The 7032-nt window shown below is 45.7% G+C and overlaps 1 pseudogene; it reads right to left on the reverse strand.

The window, feature by feature from the left end:
• Positions 1-1605: 1605 nt before the first annotated feature.
• On the reverse strand, positions 1606-1725 carry LOC136643048 (5S ribosomal RNA; annotated as a pseudogene).
• Positions 1726-7032: the final 5307 nt, after the last annotated feature.

A 7032-nucleotide genomic window follows, 5' to 3' on the forward strand; every position in this document is an offset into this window, starting at 1 on the left:
TTCCACAAGCAATGGATGAAATTCTGCATAAAATAGTATGTAACATGATGGTATTATTCCTAAAAGCCACAATTTCCAGAATTTTTGTCACTAGGAAGATTGTGGAGGATCCAGGCTTGGAGGAGGGGGAGAAAGGGAGATTGTGGGGGATCCAGGATTGAGGGGGGAGAGATTGTGGGGGATCCAGGCTTGGAGGGAGGAAAGATTGGGGGGATCCAGGCTTTTGGGGTAGAAAGGGAGATTGGGGGATCCAGGCTTGGAGGGGGGAGAAAGGGAGCTCGTGGGGATCCAGGCATGGAGGGGGGAGAAAGGGAGATTGGGGGGATCCAGGCATGGAGGAAGGAGAAAGGAAGATTGGGGGGATCCAGGCTTGGAGGGAGGAAAGATTGAGGGGATCCAGGCTTTTGGGGGTAGAAAGGGAGATTGGGGGATCCAGGCTTGGAGGGGGGAGAAAGGGAGCTTGTGGGGATCCAGGCATGGAGGGGGGAGAAAGGGAGATTGAGGGGATCCAGGCATGGAGGGAGGAGAAAGGGAGATTGGGGGGATCCAGGCTTGGAGGGAGGAAAGATTGGGAGGATCCAGGCTTTTGGGGGTAGAAAGGGAGATTGGGGGATCCAGGCTTGGAGGGGGGGAGACAGGGAGATTGTGGGGGATCCAGGCTTGGAGGGGGGAGAGTAAGCATATCACTATCAGGACTCACCCAGCTTTGCAAGTCTAAAAACAAGTAAAAATTCATCTTACAGCTGAAGCTTCTGTTTTATTCTTTGGGAGGGAAGCTGCCTTCTGGAGCATTTGTTCCAGAATGCAAATGCTCCATGGAATATATTAATGGGTTAACAGAATTGCAAATGCTCCATGGAATATATTAATGGGTTAACACAAGCTTGTGACCACAGTCTCATAAATATGCACTGAAAGTACTGGAGATCTTCTCCACGATCTTAAGCAGAGTAAGACTTGTTTTCAAATAAACATGCATAGGATCTTCACCTTAATGAGCTTGGAATCCCTTTATATAGATTGCCACATTTTCAGATAAATAGTATTCAGGGATGGGCCAAGACTTCAATGACTTGGACTCGAGTCATGAAAACACACGTTTTTCACTACTCGTTCGGACTCAGGTCAAGCGTGTCAAAACTTGGGCACAGGCTCAGGACTCGAGTTTTAATAAGTCTTTCAATAAAAAATCTTTTAATAAAAATTAAAAGACTTGAATAGACTGGAGTCAAGACTCACTTTTGTGTGTGCTTGCTTGCTTTCCCCCCCCATCACTTCCAGTACTTGACTCACTTTTTCAAAAAGACTTGAACTCAAGTCTAGTTTATTTAACAGTCTCAGACCAGCATAAAAGTAACACTACAGATTTACAAACATATCGTAACGTAACAGGCATGACCAATCTCAAGGGCAACTTAAAAAGAAAAAATTTATTATACAGGGTGACCCAAAAGTAGGTGGACACTAAATGATAGCATTTATTCCACCTACTGTCTATCTACTTTTGGGTCACCCTGTATATTTCAACAGGATAATACTTTAAAATTAAACTAAGATTTACTCCATAATGGTTGGCAACCTTCAGTCTCGAAAGACTATGGTATAAGCCTACAGCACCCGGTATTCCCAGGCGGTCTCCCATCCAAATACTAACCAGGCCTGACCCTGCTTAGCTTCCAAGATCAGATGAGATCGGGCATGTGCAGGGTAACATTTACTATTGGTTAATAAATCTGTAAATCCCTGTAATGCTAAATTAATTTCTAAAATAAACTAAAATCTATGAACATAGATTCAAAATGATTCAGAAAACAGCTTTGGATGAGTTGCTACAGTTGCTAGGGGGCTGAGATGTGGGACTTGACTCAAGTCTCAGTGCTGTGGTTCTGGCACATTCCTGTTTAGTAGCACTTAAGTCTTCTGAAACATGAAGCCCCAAAGCTGAACCTTGCATGGATCAGGAGAAGGGTGCCTAGTGACTTACATATTGACCCAGTAAAACAGTCCTTTCCCCTGCCATCTACCTCTCTGCATGCTCAATATGCTACTGCTTTTCTGAGCATGCCCTCATTTAGTCACCTGCACATGCAAGCCTTCTGCATTTCACCTTCATGCATTCCAGTGCCTGCTCTCCCTCAATGCCCTTTCATGGTTTCTGTTCTACTGAAAATAGTCTACATACTAGGGAACCTGGGAAGAGCAATTTTGATAGGAAAGCAGGAGTGAGCCTTAACTTTTTTAGGCCCAAATCCTAACCCACTTTCCAGCACTGGCATAGCTGTGCCAATGGGACGTGTGCTGCATCCTGCAGTTGGGTGTCACTCACGTAGGCCTCCTCAAGGTAACGGAATGTTTGTTCCCTGGCCTCGGAGCTGCATTGCCCTTATGTCGGCACTGGAAAATGGGTTAGGATCGTAGCCTGTGTGAAGCAAACGTGCACTGTGACATAACCGAGTTAAGGCTCACTCTTGCTTTCACATCAAAAAGATACTTAGAGAAGCTAAAGTGCACTGGGGCATGAGGCAGGATGAGGGCAAAATTGTAGCCTCATGCTTTACATCCAACTGTATTTGAGAGCCTATGGAATATTCCATAAAATGTCTGATGCATGTGGAAAAAGGTGCCACAGCACCTGAAGACCCAGGTGGATTGCAACAAGCTGGCAAGGTGAGGAAACCATTCCACCAGATGGCTGGGCAACAGTAATGGTTGGTGGTGTCACCAGTCATCATGTTACCACCCAGATGATCAGTGTGACTGCATGCCCTGCTATCCAGCTAACCAGCAGGACTGTGTATAGGTCTAAACCACTTATATTTAAATATAATTGCATATGCCAGTGTTATTCAAACTGTGAGGCGCAGCTCTTTAGGGAGGCACCAGGAACTCAAAGGGGAGGCGTGGGATGTCCTCTCAAAGCAATACAGTCACACCCCTGGGCAGAATACAAGCCCGTCTTGTGATGCACGAGATGCACAGCTCAAGCTTATGCATGTCTACTCAGAAATAAGACCCATTAGAGTCAATTGGGCTTACTCCCAGGAATGTGTGGATAGGATTGGGCCGGCAGTCACTTCCTCAATGGCTGATAAGTATTCAAATAGCAAGCTTCATCACTTTAAAAATACAACCTCTCCTCTTCTGTCAAACAACAAGATTAATACATCACTTTAAAAACAGTACCCTTTTTCTGCTCCTGGCCAAGTAAAGTGTGTGCTTCTCTCTCCCCCCCTCCCTTTGCCAACTGCATGGAAACAACTTTAAGACCCTTGGTGACTGGTAAATAGGAAGCATTTTATTTGGGGAGGAGGAGGAAAGCGGGAAGGTTTGGAGATTGAAACGGGGGAGTGGAAGAGGGAGGGGGTTGAAAAGAGAGATTTCACTTTGATGAGAAGCGATCCCAGGCTGGGAACTAGGAACCAACCAGACAAGGATCAGCAAGGGTTAAGGACTGCAAGCTGAGCATGCTTGGTACTTGCCAGATGGGGTTGGAGTCAAAGAGCTTTGGAAACAACATGCAGCAAACACAGAAGGCAGCAGCCTCGGAGTGGAGGGAGAAGAGGGCGGGGTGGCAGCGACCACTCTCGCAGCTGAGCAACTCCCATTTCTTTTGCTTTTAAAAAAAGCGCAGACAACGGGCAGAAGACGGGCTCATAGTCTGCCCAAAGGTATGACTGTATCACTGCGAGAGGACATCCCGCACCTCCCCTTTGAGTTCCTGGTGCCTTCCTAAAGAGTTGCACCGCACAGTTTGAATAACACTGGTATAGAGTAATTGCATTCTCTTGACAAGCGATGTAATGTGAGATGCTACAGAGGCTGCTACAAAGAAGTTTCTTTTTTTAAAAGTTCTTTCCCATCTTGTATAACAAAGTTTGTCAAAACTGCAGGGCATCTGATTTAATTTAGTCATCTTCTCTGTTGGCCTTAATTGAGCATCATCACATTACCTAAAAAGTTTTAATTAATTAAAATTATGTTGACATTCCAAAAGAGGGTTGTGATGCTTCATCAGCAGTTTTAGCAGAAAGCAGGTTTTCTGGCACTTAAATTGTGACTCCCACGTTCCCAGATTTACTCAACAGGGAACAATTAGATTCAATTAAACATTCATGAGATGTTAGCACAGTGAAATAGAAGCATGTTCTAGCGGTCCTACCATTTTTAAAACAGGCAAACATTCCATTGTCTTTAGTGGGAAGACTATACATAGATGCAGGATTGGCACCAAAATCTGCTGGGCTCTAAAACATCATCCAGTTCTGGGGCCCCTTATACACATGTGTACTCTGCCCGGGGCGATCTGCCTCTCCTCCCATCTCACCTTCCTCATCTTGTTTTCCTCCCCCTCTCCAGCAGGCTCATCCCATTCACTTCTCCCCACCCCAGCTGGCCATATATTCCCCCCCCCCAATTTACCTCAGAGCAAGCTGGGTATGAGGCATATCCTTCCCTCCATCTTCCATCTTCCCACTTGCAATTCTGCCCTGCAGCAATTGCCATATAGGAGCTATTGATGGATGGGGGGGGGGGGAGGAAGGAGCATGTGCCTGGGGTGCTTCTTCCTCCTCTTCTTAGTGGCCAATAGGGGTTGTTTCCAGGATCCCTACAGGGCCCCCCATAAGATGCCCATTGGCTGACTTTTAAGACCTAGAGTAACTGCAGAACACAGGTGTCTGGGCTGCAAATCTACTGGGCTGCAGTGCCAGCAGAGCGACAGCTGCACTGGCGCCAAGTGATGTAAAAGCTCTATAAAGTGCTTTTCAACATCTGGAAAATAAGCTGCTCAGGCGGGAAGACCTGTGTTGTCACACTGGTGCTGAATCCTGAGCTACAGTTGCCAGAGCCTGTAAAAGCTGTCCCGTGTGGCACAGGGGCAGGGGGGGGGAACAAGGAGCAGGTTAATTGGTGGGGGAGGATTGAATGGGGGGGAGATCAGGACAAGGAAGGGGCAGGGTTGGCACTCTGCCATATCCTAACCCCTATCCTGGGCCTCAACGCCCTACACGGGGCCAGTGGCATCACTAGGGGGGTGTGGCCCACACTAGTGACCAAAATCACTAAAATCGCGCTTTGTAGGAATAATACCATTTTGTTCTATACCAGGGGTGCCCAATCCACAACCCAGGGTCCATTTGCTGCCCTCAGGGAGCCCCAATCTGGCCCATGGGGAGCCCCCAATCTCCACTGAGCCTCTGGCCCTCCAAAGATTTGCTGGAGCCCATGCTGGCCCAACACAACTGTTGTCAACGTGAGGTGACTGTTCGACCTCTTGCGTGAGCTGCAGAGCAAGGGCTCCCTCCACTGCTTGCTGTTTCAAGTTTGTGAAGCAGCAGTGGCAGCGAAGGAAAGGCCAACCTATTGCAAGACTTTCATTCATTCATATAAGTTTCATCTCTAATATATTCATCTATGTAAATTTATGTAAATTCATTCAAATTTTAAATATAAATTAATTCTTTTTTTCCTGGCCCCCAACACAGTGTCAGAAAGATAATGTGGCCCTCCTACCAAAAAGTTTGGACACCCCTGTTCTATACCATTCAATGCATAATTTACAGCAGATCGCTGTGACATCTCTCTATTCCAGTGTTTCTCAAACTTTGAGGGAGCTTTACTCCCTCCCCTTCCCCTGCCCCTTAAAGGGACGGGGGAAGCATTACACATTTGAGAACCTCTGCTCTATTCTATCAAAAGTTATGGCCAAAAAACCAGAAAACAAAAATGCAAGTTTTATGTAACTAAAAAGTACATTTCCTTAATTCAAAATGGACCAATGAGACTGGTTGTTCAAAGAGACAAGGAGATGCTATTATGACACAGCATGGAACCAATACGGTGACACCCGGGGGGTGACACCACTAGTGACCAAAATTGCTTAAATCACAGTTTGTAGGAGTAATACCATCATGTTGTATACCTTCTAATGTGTAATTTACAGCAGAATGCAATGAAACAAACTGCTTTGAAATATTTCTATTCTATCAAAATGTACAGCTAAAAAACCAGTAGGGATGGGGTGATGGTATATCACTATACCCACCACCCAGGTTGTTGCCCCACTCACTGCATGCGAGGAGGTCCATCAAGGGGTGACGTGCTGGCCTCCTGTATACCGTTTGGTGCAAACCCCAGTGACACCACTGCACAGGGCTTCTCGGACTTGTGCCAATGATTTCACTGGCACAGATCCAAGTAGCCCCATTGGGCAGGCTGGGGCTTGACATGGGGTAAGAGACCAAATGGTTTCCTTACCCCAAGGACACCTCCAACCTGTTCAGTTCCAGAGTGGGGTACAGTCTGGGTTGTGCAACCCTGCTGTGCCAGCACTGGATAGGATTGGACTGTTGGTTTCTGAGTGATTGAATGGGTTTTTATTTTTCGGCAGGGGGAAGCATGCATTTAGGTGTAATGTTTCCTGCTGTGTTGAAAGCTTTGACATATTTGTTGTGTTGATTTTTACAGAGGTTTGAGAAGTAGTTCCATAAAAATGGCTAAATTCAAGATCTTATTTCATATGTTCTGATGTTATTTCGAAACGAAAGGTGCTGGGGCTCAATATTGTCTGGAAGTTATTCTTGTACCCTCCCTATTGTACCCTCCAAGGGAAGCCATTTCCTTTGTCCATGTGTATGTCTTGGCTGGGTGACAGTGGCACTCTGCATATGTTCAAAGCACTCTCTGCTTTATTAATGCTGCACAAAATTCTTTCATCAGGAAGGATGGAGAGTTTAAAATATACAATCCCGCCATTCCAAAAATCAACAGCTGCCACTGTTGATAACAGTTTGCTCTGGAAGGATACACAAAAGATGTCTCTTCCATTTAAGTTTCATAGAAAGGGAAAGGGAGACAGTATTTTTATAAAGTATGCTGAATGGCATCCTCTATATCTTTAACAACAGCCATACTGCATTTTTCTATGGGATTTTATTTTCACTCCTAGTGACAGATTGCTAAAACATTGATTACTCCCTGAATCTTATTTTAATTCTTTCGGAGCACCAAGATGGAATATGGCTTGTCAGTCTC

Source organism: Tiliqua scincoides, chromosome 2, assembly GCF_035046505.1.
Source record: "Tiliqua scincoides isolate rTilSci1 chromosome 2, rTilSci1.hap2, whole genome shotgun sequence".
Lineage (NCBI taxonomy): Eukaryota > Metazoa > Chordata > Lepidosauria > Squamata > Scincidae > Tiliqua > Tiliqua scincoides.